The sequence below is a fragment of the Muscardinus avellanarius genome (genome assembly GCF_963383645.1).
Source record: "Muscardinus avellanarius genome assembly, chromosome: 4".
Classification (NCBI taxonomy): Eukaryota; Metazoa; Chordata; class Mammalia; order Rodentia; family Gliridae; genus Muscardinus; species Muscardinus avellanarius.
In genome coordinates this window covers 54,433,186-54,453,012 of record NC_137789.1, presented here as the reverse complement: position 1 = coordinate 54,453,012, position 19,827 = coordinate 54,433,186, and positions in this window count along the sequence as shown.

Sequence of the window (19,827 nt, the reverse complement as noted above, 5' to 3'; positions counted from 1 at the left end):
TGACTTCTTTAGACAATGCCCCCATCCTGGAAAATCAGTAAGTAAACGGGCTGGTGTGAGAAGAAATTGGTGGCAAATAAACTTGCAAATAATTCCTTGTTGCTGCTAACTGAATACAGGAATAGAAATGACTTAATTTTCAAGAATCTGAACATTTTGTTAGAAAATAAAGTTCCCTCACAAAATAACTTTTAGTTTGAAAAATTTATTCAGATCAGTAAATCTTAGTTTGAATTGTTGAACATATAAGCAGAGATATATTAACAAAACCTTAAAGTTCGCTTTAAATTTAAACTGCAAAAAGTACAGAGTTGGGTTTTATCATCTGAAAACTGGCAAACTAAGCAAATTTTTCTGATTGAAAAGTTTTAAATCTGGGTGCACTTCATAATTCCTTTTATTCTAATAGAATAATGTTTATCAGTTGAAATAAAATTTAGTCGTTCTAAGATGAATTTGTTTAAAGTTGATTTTACTACCTTACTTGGGCCTCTTACTTTCCAAGAAAGACAGAGCATGCCTTGTTATGCTTGCCAGCTTTGGTACTGTTTCAATTACCTCATGGTTCAGGGAGTTGTTGGGTTTTAAATGGATACTCCCGCTAAGGGAAATGCTTGCTCTTTCTCACCATATTCCCTCTTATCATCCACAGATAATTAGTTCTGCCTGACAAAGCACATCACAAGGGACAACCCCATAGCTTTCATGAACATCTCAGCAGTATCTTCCTTATGGCTAATTCTTCCTGAACCTGTTTAAAACTGCTTCATTATAATTATTACTCCTCATCCCTTGTTCACATTTATAAATGTAGACAGTATTAACATTAGAGGTAGCAGATATCATCATGTCATCTTTTTAATGCTCCTAGATATTTTCAGAGCAGAAAATTGGCATAAAAAATTAAGCTGGTTCCTCTGACCTCAGCATTCAAGTTCCAGAACCACGATTGGTGCCCTGAATAGATTATTCATGCTACCTAATTTTCTAAATGTATTACACCCTCCCTGTTTTGAATAAACTGGGTTAACATGATGGATTCCAATTACCCTCTCTACTTTAGAGCAGTATACTATGTACAAGTCATAAATGAAAATCTATAAGTATCAGTAAAATACATTTTAAGTTCTAAGATACTAGCCAATAAATGCAACACCCAACTCTGACATTGCAGCGGATGCCTATAATCTCATTACTTGGAATGCTGAGATCAGCCTCAGAAATTTACTGAGACTCTCAGCAACCTGGCAAGACTCTGTCTCTAAAAATTAAAAAAAAATAAAAATGAAAAGGGCCAAGGGTGTAGCTTGCAGGTAGAATGACCTGGTTTAATCCCTACTAGAAAAATAAATAAATAAAAGCAACATCTGTTTTGTGAAAGTTTTTAAGGATGAAAAAAACATTTATATTAAATATCACTATTTGTTGTGAAATATAACCCAATTAATGCATGTTAGCACATGAAAATGTGCTTCTCATAGTCAAAGAATTATGGAAATAATGTCGTTCTATTGGGTTTGATAATTATCACAATTTGAATAAAAAGATTATTAACATGTTCTTGCTAGTGACTTAAATCTCTAACAGCTTTTTGCCCATTTGCCTCCTTTTCTCAGTTTTCTCTTTAACTCTGAACTCTTAGAACTTTAGCCTCTGAGATCTCTCCAGGTATTTCCTTAACAGAGCTCAGAGCTCATCCATCCAAAGAGATTCAACTCTCAAAATCTATGCCAATTACTCTCAGGACTCTAAAGGGACAACTGGGAAATTTAAGTTACAAAAAAGCACTTTTTCTTATTACCTACCAGGCAACTATATTTGTGTACATTTCTGTCATTACTAGCACAGTATATCCTTAAACCAACTTAATAAGTTTTCTAAGACAAGTTTCAACTTCCGGTTATCCCCAAACTCCTTTTTTATTTTTTTTTTAAACAATAATACCTCCATCCCTCCCGGAAATAGTTGGCATCAAATTTTCTTCTTTTCTTTCCTTTTCAATCTCCCAAATCTGTTTCCAAAGTCACTTTGGCTCCCCTCTAATGCTTTTGCAGTGCTACTGTCAGTACCCTGGTGAGGGGTGTTTTTAAAACATGAGCAGAGGTAACAAAGTGGTCTGCAGCTGTGAATGTCCCTGGTGGCACAGTTCTCACCAAGGAGGTATTTTTAGGATCTTTCTAATCCTTTTCTTCTGTATCATCTGCTTCAGCACAAAATCTCTTCTCTACCTTGAAGTCTCGGCAACATTTGCCTCTCCCATCCTGCCTTTTTGAAACTCTTCTGATTCCATTGCATTCTGACAGTTCCTTTGTAGTCTTCCTAAGTGCTGGTAGTCCTTGAGAGGTAGTGCGGAGCTCAAAGTCACAGTGCAGGTGGTGTGTAACTGTGAACACATTATATCACCTCTCTGCACATCACTTTTCTTGTTTGTAAATTAGAGTATCTAAGCCATGTGGTAATCTGAGCTTTCACTGATTTTCTCTATATTCTTTCTCTTCTGGATCACTCTCTTGAAATCCAGTGTTATGCTGTAGTCTCCAGCTTGGCTACAGCCTCATTTAGGAGACGTGATCCCGAGTTGAAGAGAGGCGAGCAATGGAGGCATAGGAATGAAAGAAGCAGCTTTCTCAACTAGAAGGTGGGGCAGCAAACCCAGGTCTGGTAGGTGGCCATGCAGCTGAGATCGAAGGTGCTCTATCTAGAGGCAGACATTGGATATAACAGCTTCCTCTTTGACTTTCCAGCATTCAGAGAGTAGTGTAGGGAGGAAACATCTCGTTTCCATTGGATGTCTGGAACTAAGCTTTCTTCCAGGAATGAACAAAACAAAGAGATGAGCAAAAAATCAACATTTTAGTAAATAAAGGAATAGTGAGGCTAATAGCCAGCTGTGCTCTCTGCAAATTTTTGTTCTGTGGCATTTCAGAGGGAGTATGAATTAGGAGCAACCACAAAGCCATCTAACCTAGAGTAATTATCATCAATAATAAAGGTTTCACAGTATCATTGAAATTCTATTTGAGGCAGGATTCTTGCACTATGCAAAGATAATAAACAATCTCATTTAGTAGGCACAAAGATTTGGATACTTCTGGGAATGCTCTCAACTTTGATAATTTGGAAAACCCTTAAGAATGCAGTTCTCATCCGGGTATGGTGGCACATTTTTGTAATCCCAGCATTTAAGAATCTAAAAAGGGAGAATTGTGGTTTTCAGACTTCCTCAGCTACTTAGTGAGGCCCTTTGCAACTCAGTGAGACCCTGTTTCAAAATAAAGAATGGAAAATAGATCTGGGGGTATAGCTCAGAGGTAGAATGTTCCTGAATTCCATATCCAGTACCATAAAAAAAAAAATAAAGAATGCAATTCTCAAAAATCAGAGCTATTTTCCTGATTTGATCTTTCTATAATGTATACATGTATTAAAACATCACATTTGTACCCCACAGCTATGTAAAATTATTGTTTGTCAATTAAGATATAAATAAAAACAGTTGTTATTTGTCTGAGCTGCTAATTTAAATAACGGCCTCAAAATTGTTCAGTCCTTTGGTGCTCTTTCTTAGTCTCTTGGTAAGAGTCAGAGTCATTATAGATTGCCTAGTCAAATAACCCAGTTCTTTTTTTCAAAGCACAAATGTTTTACCTCCCTAAGGATACCTCCTCTACTTCACACAGTATGAGGAAATAGGCTGGCTCTCCACCTGATTGACGCAAAGCCAGGCCCTGACTTTCCACAAGGAATATCATTTCTACTGCCTGAATGCCTGGTAGCTAAAGCATATGGATGTCTATTCAGCAACCTCCTCTATCAGCACTTCAGGCACTTGTCAAAGAATTCAACCATGATTTGACTGTGATCCAATACTTGGAAAAAGCCTGCTTGAACATCTGTTATTTATGTATGTGTAGGGGACATGTTAACTGTCCATTACTGTGAGTTTCCAAAACAGGAGCCCTGGGGAGTTCAAAAATAGGGGGAAAAACAGAATATTGCAGAATTGCTTTCACTAAGCTGAGGCTAAATGTTATTGCCTCCATTTTTATAGAGAGATGATATAAAAACATTTCTTTAAAAGTCATTATCATAAAGAAATCATGAAAAGGACTGAAAAAATAAACTTATTTGAAACAGCATTAAGAAGAACCTAATTTTCTAAATAAACTTGTGTGTTATCTTAATCAGTCAATGAGAAAAAAGTTCAGAGGTAAATTTGATCTTTTGTAAGCCTACTAATTCTGACAGGTGACTGACTGGTACATTGATTTCTCTGCAACCTTTAAAGAAATCTTGTTTTATTAAAAAAATAAAGAAAATTTATGATCATATTTAAAGAAAAATAAAGTGAAATAAAATTAATAAACAAAGAATCCATTTATACTTGAGTCTGAATTTAAAATCTGGAGAATATACATTTCATGTATATTAATTCTATCATGTTTAAATTTGAGATTTGAATAAAGAAATCTAAGCCTGAGTCTTTTTCTTTTTTCTTTTCTTTTTGCAGGTCTGGGGATGGAACCCAGGGGCATTCGACCTCGGAGCCACACCCCCTGCCCTATTTTTCATTCTTTATTTTGAAACCAGGTCTCACTGAATTGCAGAGTGCCTCACTAAATAGCTGAGGCTGTCCACGAACTGCAATCCTCTGGTCTCAGTCTCCCTAATGCTGGGATTACAAGCGTGGGCCACCACGCCTGGCTAAGCCTGAGTCTTTGAGAAGCAATACTGACATTGTTTCCTGGTGAAGCAAATGGAAGCCCAAGATGCCTTGAATACATTTTTTGAGTCATATTAACAAAGTTTCAGTGATAAGTGTTTACCTATTATACATCCTGCCACCTTGCTTGAATACATTAAAAAGTAGTTCTACATAATGATAGATAATTTGCAAATATTTAAATATTTTAAGATGCCAAAAAACAGCACCTCTGTAACACATAATAGCTTTTCAAATATAAGAAATAAATGTCTTTATAATAGTTATTTAAATTTCACACAGCTTATAGGATCAGAGTGAGTATGTGCATATGCTCAAGATAGGAATCTTATTTTATGACTTAATAGTCTACCTATTACCTATCAGTCTATCCCTCTGTCTATCCATGTCAGTGTTATACTTGTCAGTTCATGTCATATCTCTTGGAATTTTGTCTCTTGATGAAAAATACATCATAAGTAACATTGAAATCAGCATAACAATATAATGGCTTATGTTTCAGGATCGTGTTTAAGATCCTTTACCTAAATAGAAGAAATTCTAGTTTCAACAGTAATTTATTCAATTAGAGACAAAATTTATTATTTTAATACACTTTTATAGTCTCACATCATAATGTGTTTCCGAGTGACAGGAACATACATGCACACAGCGCTTGGTGAGCTCCCGCCAGCTCCCTCATTGCCCCACCCTGCCTCTCCCCCACCTAACACTGAGATTGGCTATGATAATTTCATATATGTACATAACATTAATGACAGTGCTTCCTTAAAAAATCTCCCATCCTTCACTAGACCCCCTCTAATGAGCCACTGGGATTTCTCCTTCCTTATCTAAAGTTTCTCTTGTATTCTACCAATCCCTAGTTTCCACATATGAGAGAAAACATAACTCTTTCCTTCCTTCCTTCCTTCCTTCCTTCCTTCCTTCCTTCCTTCCTTCCTTCCTTCCTTGTCTTGTCTTTCTTTTCTGCAGTACTGGGGATAGAACCCAGGGGCATTATAACTCCGAGTTAGACCCCCAACCCTATTTTTATTCTTTAATTTGAAACAGGGTGCTACTGAATTGCAGAGGGCCTCATTAAGTACCTGAGGCTGTTTTTTTCCCTGTGAATGGCTAATCTCACTTATTAAGCATCAAAGCTGTGTCCATTCCTAGTATATTATGGCCAAAAATAGGTTTTCCACAAAATTTTATCAATAAAATCACTCCTCCATCCCAAAGAAAGCTAGTATGTCTTGAATCAGGTAATTTAAATTTAATTGTATGCCCTTGTTTTCTCTTCAATAACTTTGATTAACTATATTCTAAGATTTTGATAAAAAGCTTTTAAAATTTGTTTAACCTCCAGTAAATGTTTAAATAATGTTGATTTCTTCTTATAGCTCTTAAAATCAGTTATATTTTCCATTGCATTATGTGACCAAAATTATAGATAACACATTTATAGATAACACATATTGATGAAAAGTATGACATTTAAAATTAAGTTTTGTCTCCAATTTACATATTTTTGCTAACTCCTGGGCTTTAACTGTTATTGATTCAGGGAATACTAATAAACATGCTATTATTTAATTTTTGAAGTTAAAATTTATTAGAAACAAGCAAAATGTGATGTACAATCAAATTCTACCAAAATCCTTTTATAGTTATATGAAATAGAAAAAATGGCCTACATTTCATTTTCTGTAATTTATAAGATAAATGTGTCTAAAACTAGACCTCATACAAGGACATGTGTGCTGCCCATAACAAATGATGAACTGCTTTTTTGTGATGTGAAGCTCAACTGAAATGTTTGTGTATTTATAAGTTTGTAATTTGAAATATTCATATTTTGCCCAGTGGCCTACTAGTAGTTCATTATACTTTTATTTGGAAAGCCTGTGTTTGATCTTTGCTCCTCTTTTCTCTGGAGCTTTAAATGAATAAAACAACAAATAATTTACCACCCTGAAGCCAAACAGCCAAGGGCTGTGATCTTTTCAGATCTTAATAAGTTTGACCTCTCTCGACACTGTGGAGGGAATATCCATGGGGAAAAAGGAAAAGTGGGAATTCATACATATACATATCACATGCATAATCACCATTTCTACAATCACCTTTATCAAATGTCTATTCAAACAATTGCTAGGATGAAAGATTACTACTACCATAAAAAAATCAAGAATTTTTAATAGTTCCTCTCCCTTCACCCTGCCCATACCTATAGGGTTAATATGTACAAGAAGTACAAAGTTTGAGTTCTGAGAAAAAGTAAAAGGGAGTAGAAAATATCATTAAAAATTAAGAATAAAACAAGAAAAGTTGAATTGAAACAACCTATATGTGATTTCAGTGAGAACATAAAAGCTCTCAAAAGAGGTTAAAAGTCTGAAGAATATAGATCTGAAAGTATCATAACTTAGACTTAATTGACTGTTTTCTATAATATTTTTTCCAAAAGTTTTTTTCACATATCTCTTAGTATAAACGATGCCAATAAGAAAATATGTATTATTTCAATATTCAGTTCTATCCTAGCAGAGTAGATTGCCGCATGGTCTGGCATCATTAAATTAGTATAGCATACTTTTTTGTGGGGGTGGGGGTCTGGGGATGAAACCCAGGGGCATTTGACCTCCAAGCTACACCCCCTGCCCTATTTTTTATTCTTTAATTTGAAACCAGGTCTCACTGAATTGCAGAGGGCCTCACTAAGCAGCTGAGGCTGTCAGAGAACCGCATTACTCTGGTCTCAGCCTTCCAAATGCTTGCATTCCAAGCATGCGCCACCACGCCCAGCTTAGTATATCATACTTATTTGGCCTTTGAAAAACTCTTAGTTCCTAAAAAAGGAAATTTGTTTTCAAAATTTTATATTATATATTAATTTTATATTATATATTAATAAAACATAAGTAATATACTAAATTTAATGGAAATAGAAGTGCTCTTGTTGACAGGAACCCAAGGTTTGATAGTAACCAATTATTTCTGTGCATTTATCTCTTGAATTTTAAAATCTCAAATGATTGAAAAATTCAAACCTCAAGAAAAAAAATCTAGTTTCTTTAAATTAATATTAAAACTTAAAATCCAGATAACCTCCAAACCCAAGGTTTTTATAACAAAAGCAAACAAATATGTAAGAAAAGATTGACTAGAAGAATATAACTATAACTACGTGACTATATCATGGTATATAAACAAGCAACTTCATAGATCTTATTCTAAAGAGATTATGAATTCATGGTAAAATGTCAGCTTTCTCCCATACATCTCCAAGATTGTTTTCCTGAAACAAAATTAATTTGCAATGTAATCAGTCTGAGTCATTTGTATAAACAAATCTCTTGGTTTTTAGATGAAGCAAAGAGAATCCTTTTTGGTTTTTTCCCTTTTTAAAAAGATGCTGCTTCTTCTGGTGCAGTGTTTTGTTAACCTCAGCAAGATCGTTTTCTGGATTTTCCAGGCAAAGTTTAGACGCAGTGAAGAAACGTACTGTAAAGTTGGCAATATTTCTCTAAGGTACTTTTGTCATGTGTTTCTTAAGTCTCATCTGTATGATCCAAATCTGTCCAGTGTTTGCACTTGTCTTACATTTTTCAAGTGTTTTGGGAACAGCTTTTTCCAGGCCCCCAAAGCTCTTGGTCTTCCAAGAAAAGGTTTCTCCTTTTCTAGCCGTCTCTCCATTTTGTTCTTACTTCCTCTCCTGCTTATATTTAGTTCATTCCTCATCCCTTTCCTTCCTCTACATTCATCTCTCCCACTCCTCCACCCATTTTTGCTTCTTCAGCTTCTCAGCAGTAGTGACAGCGCTGGGTCAGCAAGTTACTTTTCACATCCTTTGGTCTTTAACTGTCTCATTAGATAAGAAAGTCCCATTAAACTGATGGCTTTGGACCGGCTTTTAGAAGTTCTGTTTCTGATTTTGAGGATCGTATGACAACACATGTGTCAAGCATCTAAAACACAGCAACCAGTTACTAACAGGCAGATATTTCCCCTTATGGCGTTTCTCAGTTGCATTTTCTTTTGATCTTTTCAGGCTTCTTAAATGCTTAATATTTTTAATTTTTTGAACTTTTTCTTGTCCCTATTTCTGGCTCCAGGATTGACATATTTTTATCTTTACTCTTAAAATCTAAAGAGATATCTTGAAAAGAAAACCTAGCTTCTAAATATATGAGCTGACATGTTTTCTATTCTCTTTAGAATGGATGACTGTCAGATCAGTAATCAATGAGTGATGACAAATGGTGCAGAAGGTTGAACATGTCATGCTTCCTCTTTCCTCTTGGAGCCTCAAGTGTATTTACTGATCAAGAAACTTACTAGGGCTTTTTGGTGCACACTGTCACTTTTGCTTTTCCAAGCTACTTTCGCATAGAACTAGAATCAATGTACTTAATTCAAAATAAACATACTCAAGTAATAATACTAGTAGATTCATTCATTTCAAATGTTCAAAATTTCCATTCCTAGAAATAGACATATTTTATTAATTTAATACGGAAAAACATACTAGTGTACATAAATCATAATAAATTTTAATGTAAATTTGATTCTATAGTCTGATGTTTTGGATTCCATAAACTATATTAGGCCAAGAATAAAATAAATATTAAAAATTAAATTGAGCTGGAAGTGGTCATACACACTTGTAATCTTAGCATTTGGGAGGCTGAGACAGGAGGATTGTGGTTCGTGGACAGCCTCAGCTACTTAGTGAGGTCCTCTGAAACTCACTGAGACCCTGTTTCAAAATAAAAAATAAGATTAGTGCTGGGGGTGTAGCTCGAGGTAGAAAACCCCTGGCTTCCATCCCCAGTATAAGAAATGTTGGTAATTTTTTAAACTTATTTTACCCATGACATATAATATTGTTAATATATATTTTGGGTCTTCGAATCAGTTTTTTGATAAACACATTAGTTGATGTGTTTTGATATTTGCAATTCTTTCAAATAGGAATACTGAAAAAGTATAAGCATTCATCAAAACTTTACAGTGAGGCAGTCTAATATGTTCACAGGCAGGAATCAGACACATAACAACACCACCAAAAAACTGAGTCAAAAGTAAAAATCAGTTATTTGTGAAGAAATTATCAAACAAATGAAAGAAAATGATTGGAGGGTACAGAATGTAATAGTGTTCATTTAAAGCATGATATTATAACACATTCTTTATGTATCCTCAGTATTTTCTAATAAAAAAAACTGAGATCATGTGGCATATATTTTAATATAGATTTCCCCTCAGGAATAATTATTTATTTGTTTCATCTTAAATTTAATATCTTCATTTTTTAATTTCTCCATGGCTTAATTCAGAATTGTATCAAATGAGATGGTTTACAATTGAAACTTTGTTTAATTAATTAATGAATTAATTATTTATTTATTTGCAGTACTGGAGATGGAACCCAGAAGCATTCTGCCTCCGAACTATAGCCCCCAGCCCTAATTTTTATTCTTTATTTTAAAATAGGGTCTCACTGAGTTGCAAAGGACCTCACTGAGTAGTTGAGACTGTCCACAAACCGTGATCTTCCTGTCTCAGCCTCCCAAATGCTGAGATTACAAGTGTGCGCCACCATGCCTGGCTTCATGTATTTTTGAAATATTTTGTTATAGCTATAAGATCAGATTTAAGTGTTGTTCAATCTCATCTCTCCTGTGCACCAACAATAGAATAGTGTGCAAAGTGCTTAAACTCTGACTTTATTTTCCAATGAGTATAATAATATCAATGCCATTGACCTGATACACAAATTGAATAAGAGGTTATACTTTGTAAATACTAGTTTCCTCAAAATGACTTTGTTTACTCTTTTTTTAATGTGATGGTGCAATAGATATATATATATATATAAAAAGAAAGAGAATGGCACCTTGGAAATAAATGGCAGTGGAATATTTTGAGCACTGTACTGCAATTATGTAAGTAAATGGGAAGAGTGCAAGGAGGATATTGATGTCTTGTATTCCTTCAGCAGAGCTGCATTTAACATAAAGGGGAGTCATTTTATTGAATAATAAAAGTCTGACAATCACTGTGATTGGCTGACAGCCATTACTGCAGTGTAATTCTAAACAGCTTGTTTTTCAAAGTTCTTCTTGAATAATTCTTTAAACCCCAGACATTGCCCAGCCTGACTGAAGGATATAAAACTCATTTTTAAGTCAAACTTCTCACATTTCAATCTCCCTATGAGATGATTGGTAGGAATAGATATCCATTAGATTACTGTTTTCTTTTAAAATGATTATAACTGGATGTATTTGGACATTGAAAGGAAAACAGGGGAAATTTAACAAACTAAGGTTTAAATGGTAGACAAGATAAAAATTAATTCATGAGTTGTGGAAGAGTAGAACCACATTTGAAGAGATGGTATTTAAAAAAAAAATAAAATCCAGCATGTTTTACAGTGCAAAGCACAACATTTGCTCTGTATTATCCAGCTTAAAATCCTGTGATTTTTTAATAGAACTTAAGGCTTTCAAAGTTACCAAATCCACTTTGATGTATTCATCTTTCTCAGTCAGCATTTCTAATCAGCTGTCCTCAGTGTAAAGTATGTATAAGTGGGTGTACAGTTGGCAACTCACCAAAATAAATATTTAATGATATTTTAATGATTATTTTAAATCTCTTTTATTTACATTGTGGATTAATACTTTATTTGGCCAATGGATTCTGACCAGAATGTTTGAGAAACATGTTTGCTATTGAAGCCCTCTGTAATAGATGTGTACTTAGTTTCCAGCATTGTCCAGGTTAGATTCCCTCCGAAGGAGGCTTTTTATCTTACCCATCAACATTGGAAGCCCTGAGATAAAGACCAGGAGCAGGAAACTGACAACTGCAGGACTCTGCTAATTGCTCATTTGCAAACCTACAGATGGTAACTAATTCCATCCAACCCAGATGCAAAGTAACATAGGGGAATGGTCCTGAGAGGAGTAGTGTACCAACATGAAGAAAAATTGATGCATTCCAGCGTCCAGAAAGCTGATTCTTCAATAGGCAGCTACAGAAGAATCCCAATGCATCCAGCGATTGGCCGATGGCATCTTTGTTCAGGGCGATAGCATCCTCAACCAGATGCTGGGTGGAGAAATCTCTCTCTCTCACCCTCACCTTCAGAATCCACCGCTCAGCCACCTGGGCTCGGGAGGGCTGAGCTGGGGCCTCACGCTGGTGCACGTCTCCCCCTCTCGACAGCCCAGTGCCTGCTCCCTCCCGGCGAGCACTCACACAATGGACTCACTTGTTTCCCTCGCACCTCTGCTTTGACTTCCAGGCTGCGCAAACAACTTGAGCAAGAGTCGGGCGGGATTCTCGGCCCTGGAGCACAGGGACCCGCAGAGCCTGCTGCTGGAGCAGCTCGGAAGCACGCGCGCACACGCAGACAAAACAAACAATGCCCGGTCCACGAATGAATAAATGCACGCCACCCACGCCCCCACCCACCGCCCTGCCACCCGCAGAAAAGAAACCCGGGACGGAGATTTCTAAATAAGAGCTTGTATTTTACCTTTCAGACTACAAACACCCCTCCCCGAACACGGCCCGAGAGAGGCTTGTGCCTTCAGATGGCCGGATAGATTGACAGTGGCTTTGCCCGCGACAACGCCCCCAGCATCGCGCGGAGCCAGGTTCCCAGAAAACCACGAGGGGGAAACCCAGATCCGCCGGGCGGGCACGGCGGAGGCCGAGGCAGCTTCTGAAAAGATGGGAAATGGGAACTCAGTGGGGGAGGACGTGATTTGAGTCCCACCCGGCGTGCACGGTGAAACTTCAGGAGAGCAGGGCACCGGAGCTCTCCCTAGGTACCTAGCCAGGGATGGAAAGCATGACTAGAGAAGCAAGTGGCGAGCGACAAGTTTAAGGTGAGCAGCAAGTTGTGCACCTGCTGGGAGGAGTCCGAGGGGCACCCCCGCGGGGCCCCCGGAGCGCACCCGCCCCAGCCCAGCGCGGTGCAGCCGCAGCCTCCGCGCACTACCAGGCAGCGCCGGCAGCTGCGCGCCTCCGGCCCAGCCCGCGCGGCTCCCCCTCCGCGGCGCCCTGCCTGGCTTGCGTGTGCGTGTGCGTGCGCTCAGCCCCAGCGTGAGGGGCACCTGCTCGTCTGCGCGCACAGCCCAGGCAGCCTCCCGAGCGCCGGGTGCCCGCCGCCGCCGCGCCTCGCCAGCCGGAGTGGGCTCCGCGGGGCTCCCCTCGCAGCCCTCCTTCCCCGCCGCCTGCAAGTCAGCCTGGCTCCGAGTCACGTGTCAGTGCCTGAGGCAGAGACAGAGAAAAAAACGCGCTTCATTCCTTCTTCCACCGCCATACTGTATTTTATACTAAATCTCATTTTTATTCCAACATTTTACTCCCGCTCGGTGAGTACCTTCTTAGTGGCATTCTTGTCCTATTCTTTTTTTTTATTTTTTTGTCCTTTTTGGTTATTTTTTTTGTTTTTGTTTTTGTTTTTCTTCTTCTTCTTTTTTTTCCACTTCTTTGATTATTGTTTATATTTGGGAAAGCGGAAGGAGCATGGTTTTGAGCCTTTTCCTGAATCCAAGTTTTTCTAGCATGCGATCGGTCTGTAGACAAGGCGCTGTGTCAGAGAATCCGCGGCGACTGTGCCCGCTGGGAGCGACTCCCAAGTCCAGCAAAATATGCAACTGGTTTTATGGAAAAAGCGATGTGAAGTATGGTGCCTATTTTTTTCCTTTGTAAAAAAAAATTAAAAAGCATGTTTCTAACTCTTTTTTTGCATACTCTTTTTCTGATAACATTTTTGTATAGGTGGGATTTTATGGCAGTGTTTACAAGTTTGTGCTCTTGCAATACTGGTGCAAACCACTGAGCAAAGACATTAATTTTATATTTTTATGCCCTTTTTGGAAGCCGGTGAGAAAAAAAAATTCGTTTTTTCCCCCTCTCCTGTTTTTGATACCCATTGATAACATGAAACTTTTCTTGCAGCTGGTTACTGGGATCATTTTTAAGCAAAATACTTTTTTTTCTCCTTTAAATTAAACTATGACTTTTGCACATTTGACTTTTTAAAAAAAAACCGAGATAATTTTATGATAGATATCCTGATATCTATATCTATATTATTCCTTCTCCCTCCTCCTCCTCCCCTCCCCGTAAATCAATTTTCAAATGATGGCAGTGGAAGGTTTTTCTGGAAAAAAAAAAAATGAAGTGCGGTTTGGTTTCCTTGTCAACGGAGGATGAAGTGAACAACTGAACAGCTCGCAGAGAGCAGGTACTTGGTCCCCTCGGAGGCGTTTCCCGGGTGTGCGATGGCAACAGTGGTCCTGGCAAAGCTGTGAGTCTGTGTCCCTGTGTGCGTGAGTGTGTGTTTGTGTACACGCGCGCGCGTGCTTGGAGCAGTGTCCAAGACCGCGGTGGGGAGAGCCGCGCCGGGAGCCACGGAGAAACCAAGTCCTCTCCCTGCTTCGGGATCGTTTTTTTTTTTTTTGGGGGGGGGGGGTTGCGCAAAACAGAGCCCCCTCCCCCTGCGGCGCCCCGGTCGTCTCTGCGGCGGGTGGCATCTGTGCCCCGGGCGGTGCCAGCCAGGGACCCAGGGGCCGGCGGGCCCTGTAAGTTCTCCCGGCCACTTGCAGAGCGGAGGGGCGAGGGCCTGTGTGTGGCGCCGGCCGTCGGGCTGGCCGGGCGGCCCCTCCAAGCACCGGGAGATAGGGCAGACAGCCTCTTGCGGAGGATCTGGCTCCTGGCCTCGCGGGCAGGAGCTCCAGACATTTCCAGAGCCTGGGGAATGGCACCAGCCCCCGCACGCACTCTCAACTCCGGCTCCTCCTCTTGGCGCTGAGTAAACAACGCAGTAGGTCTTTCCCAGCCTCTTCTGCTTGCACCAAGGCTTTGCCTTCTTAGCGGTGCCTCCCTAGCATCTAGCCCTCTTGCTTTGCCTTGGTTTTAAGAGCTCCTCGCCTTCTTTCAGGGGGATGGAGAAAGAGTTAAATAGTTACTGACGTGCTAGTCACTTGGGTTTAATGTTGAGGAAAAAACTGTTTGCCTTAATGAGACTACACCTCTAAGGTATAAGATAGCCTTTTAAGTTTTAAAGGGACAGTCTTTCTCTCTTTTTAGCCACCTGATAGGGTTTCTAAAGATTATCCCCAGAGACTGGAAAGGTTGTGGTGGTGCTGCTGGTGGTGGGGTGCTGGTGGTGATTGATTTTGGTGTCTTGGTGTCATTGAACTACTCAGACCTTATTCTATGATTTTTTTATAATTGTCCTATTACATGTTTTCAGTATAATTAGGCACTACTTTTCAGAGATGTATCAGATGGCAATTAAAAAAAAAAAAAAAGAAAAGCCTTCCTGTATTTAACCCAGTAACAGAGTCTGCTGGGAAATTCACTGTCCCAATAAATTTAGTACAGTCATACATTATATTTTAAAACCTAGGCGGTAAATAGTATTTGATTGTACTTTGAAGCTTTGATTTCCCCCATTAAATGAAAAATTTAGCCTTAAATTTGTCACAATACAACACAGCATGGATTCTGATACCACAAGCTTAAAGCAAATGAAATAACTTTTTTAGCCTTTCCAATTAAGTTTTCTTAACATACCTACAGCATACAGAAGGGCTCATGACAAAAGGAATCAATAACATACTCTACGTAGAAAAAAATGTATTGAGTCTTCACCTCAGTTTGTAGGGGAAAAAAGTTTTATGATTTATTTTTAATTATCATTGGCAAAAGATGATGGGGTTCAAAAAGGCCATTTGTCTGCAGAACCTTACAATGTAGCTACTATCTAGAAAGCTATATATGTTTTTATTCACACTGCCCTCATGTATCTCAAAGGTCTCTGGAAGATGCATTACATAGGAGTTATTTTTGCACTCAGGGTAGCTTTTCTATGTGAAAGTCCTGTTGCATTTATCTAAGAAAAAGACTATTATTGTCTGTGAACACCAGAATTGATATCTGGTGTTCTAAGATGTGAAAATAATGTTATTAAACCTTATATATGGATTTTTAATATTTTGTGTAGCGAGCTCATTGCTCAAATGCAATCCTTCATATAGTTCCAACAAAGAACATGAAACTTTAAAAAAGCCATTTGCAGCATTCTGTGTTAAGTCATTTTAATCATAATAAAATATATCAGAGAAATGCTCATTAATTTAAAAATGCAAGATAGTTCAAATGCATATAATTTTTGTAGATTCTCTGCACTCTAAGTAATTTGGTTCTTTTAAAATAGAAAGACAGAGAAGTAAGAAAGAAGTAACTCAGTGATCAAACCTGGATTTTCTTTAAGAGAACCAATTGAATTTTCTTAGTTTAGGGCAGTTTGTATTTTAAGAATGGGCAAATCATTAGCTGTTCTGTATAATGTTCTAATTGAGAGTGAAATCATAATGGAACCAGAAAACAGTGGTCATAAGGTCTTAATCTGTCAGCAGAAAGCAGTTGCACTTTGAATTCTTGAAACAGAGATCCTACTAAGAACCATTTGTCACCTTATGTTTTCATTTATTATATTTATTATATTAAATATTTATATTAAAATTTCTTTGTGATACTCAGATTCCATAATTATCTTCTCCATGAATCAAATTGGGAATTCTGCAACTCTTGAAAGTGACCACTTATTTCAAATTGTTGCAAGTAGTAGCCTAGAGTTAGCACCGCCTACTGGTTTTTCAAGAAAAAATAAATTGTTCTTTCACTGAGGAAGAAACCTGCTTAGATTCTGATCAGCTTAAGTATGTGCTGATCTATAGGGGGGGGGAGTTTTATTTTGTGGGATAAGAGGTTTTTTGAAGTGAAGGTGGAGATAAGAGAAAGAAAGCATATAAATTCTCTATTGAACCACTAACTACCCTCAAGTATTTTAATAGACTGTGACATTAAACTTAGAACTTTTAAAAATTCTGTATTACTAAGTTACCTTTATAGTTTCTGTTCCAAGGTAGAGAGAAGGAAGGTCTTGAGTGCGCAAGAATGTTTAAATGAATGCATACTCGTTACTAAAGAGAAACAATTATTACATAAAATTATTCTTACATGTAAGTAATAAAATTGCACACTTTTTAGTGTGTTTAAAATAGTCACATGGTGGTGGTATTATCTATGGGGGATTTCAAACGTACTTTATATATACATTTTCATATTCTTAACTAAAAATGATGTAGTGATGTATTATTTTGTTTTAAAATAGTAGCCAGTTTGTTTCTGTAATTTTATGAGAGACCAATAGTAAAAAGAGAATATTAAAATAAAAACATTTTAAAGAGAAAACAATATAAATGGTAAGACTAAGATGGGCATGGTGGCACACTTGTAGTTCTAATACTTGGGACACTTATTGAAAACCTCTGCAGTTTAGTGAGACCCTACTACAAAATGGAAAAAAAAAAAATAGGCCTGAGTGTAGAGTTCAGCGGTAAAATGCCCCTGGGTTCAATCTCCAGATCGCCAGCACCACCACCCCCATACCACCCCACACACGTTAAGAATATTAAATGATGAAATAGAATAATAATTTGATGTACCGAAGCATTTTTCCTAGTTAAAAGAAACCTGTGCTATTTGCATACCTGTTTCTAAATAAACTAGTTATGGCTTATTATGAAGCACCAGCCACAGCTATATGATTGATACATTTTTTTAGAGCTTTCTACCCATCATGATTTATTTACTATTTACTAATATGGTAAGCGACTCTATACAGTACATCAAATAAAAATCAAACTCTATGACTTCAAATTCTCAAAAAAAAAAAACCTCTATTATGGAGGCTGAAGAGTTGAGATTGAGAATTAGTGCAAAATAGGAAATAATTTTCTGAGGGAAATATTTTATTTTATTTTTTGTGGTACTGGGGATAGAACCCAAGGGCATTCTACCTCTGAACTACACCCCCAGCCCTATTTTTTATGCTTTATTTTGAAACAGGTTCTCACTGAGTTGCAAAGGGCCTCACTAAGTAGCTGAAGCTGTCCGTGAACCACAGTCCTCCTGAATCAGCCTCCCAAATGCTGGGATTATAAACTTGTGCCACTATGCTTGGCTAAGAAAAATATTTTAATCACAGTTTAGTTTATTCTTCCCTCTAACTTTCAGTGATGGGTGCATGTATGCCTGTACAGTCTTGTATACCATTAAGATGTGTGACTGCAATACACCAATAAAAATAATTTAAAAAATCGATTAACTGTGACTTTAAAAATAGTTATTTCCTTCATTTCTTTTATCAAAGGAAACTATTTTGTAGTATAAAAAACTGGGATAATGATGAATTTCATTTTCCCATATGTTTACGGATCTCCAGACAGTAAATAAAAAGTTATTTTTTCTAAGAAAATTCTCATTGATCTGCCATTATTATTCTTCTCTTACTGTTACTATTATAAGATTCTTAGGTGACTTCCACAAATGTCTGTAAAACTTTCATAATTTAGTATGATTCTTTGATTTAATAAATTTCTCTTTAATAACTGACAGTTGCAACATAAACTTTCACATTAATGGTAATGAAAAAAATTAGGTTATTAAATAAGAGTTATTAAGTAAGTACAAATAATAGGTGGTTTCTGAATGCACCAATAGTTACACATTTAGCAAGTTATATATATGTGCATATATATGTATATGTATTATATGTATATGTCATTATTTTTATAGCTTTTAGATATACAAAAACAATTTTGGAGAGTTTAGGGTCCCTTTGTTTTGTTAAACTTCTGATATACATTGCATTTATATTGTGGGAAATTGATGTGTTTTTCTAGCTCTTCCATACATTTTTTAAAAGTTTTTGGTTACTTTGTATTATCTCGTTATGTTTCTGAGATTAAGCCCTGGAAAATACAGAATAATTTTTAAAAATACAGATTAAATTTTTAAAATAAAAAATTATTAATTTTTCAATCCATTCCCAGCTGCAGAGAAGGCAGTGGGAAAACTTCAGGGAATGTTTAAGAGAAATGTCCTCTGGACTGTCCTTGCAGACTCCTCAGCTGAAGTCAAGACCATAAGAATTATTTCCCTGGCCATGTATAAATCTAAATGGAAAAAAAAAGAATTATAGAGAACATGGGAACCCTGTCCTGATTTCCTGAAATATGCACTGGAATGCTTCAGTAAGCACTCTTGGACTCATGAAAATCCTAGGTTTTATATGTATTAATACTTTTGATAAAAATCCATTTACCTCATCGGTTAGGGTTCTTTTTGCTTAGTATAAAATAGCTGAAGTTTTTTTTTCTAGCTCTAACTATAAATTATTTGCACTGGCACACAATCCATGTGTTTAATTAAAGAAAATGTTTATAAACATTTTAAAAATAGCCTCATGCTACATAACAAGAGAATAACATATTTATGAACCAGTTTGGGAATTGGAAACAGGCAAGAAAAGGGAAAGGCTTTTTTTTTTTTATTGAATAAAGATGCATGGAAAAGAAATGGAGAAGGCCTAACTTTTACTGATGTGCCAAATAAATGCACTGCTGTTTCCTTGTCCTCTCTTTGAGTGGGTAGTCCTTCCTTATTCTGTATACAGGAGAAAACTGACATGGTAAGATATGCACCTTGCACAAAGCTTTGCACGGGTGGCAAAGGGGCAAGTGCTAGGCAGGATGTCTGAAATGACACCTGTTGACTCACCCTGTGGGCAGCAATGCTTCATTTGTGGAGAGAAATTTGTTATTTATATTGTCTTCTCTAATATGAAGCAATTGGTGTATTTTATTCTTAACATATTATTTATGACAATCATGGTTTGACAAGTTTTCACTTGTGAGCGCCTTTCCCACAGGGTTTTTTACTGGTCCTGCAAGATCCTTCAAGTGACCAGGTAATCATCCATCTCTCTATCATTATTGAATTTTCTGAAGACAACCCAGAGTGGGGAATTTGTGACTTATGCCTGGTCCTCTGTGGTTGTGACAAAATAGATGTTTCTCTGCCTACGGTGGCTTTGTATAAGCCTTGGGAAAAAGCAGTCAACATTTACTTGTTAAGTACAAAATGTAATCTCTTTTCTGGAAGCTTTTGCAGTGTGATGTGGAAAATTAGTCTTTTACACAAGGAAAATCAAACAGCTAATTCTTTCATCACACAGCAAG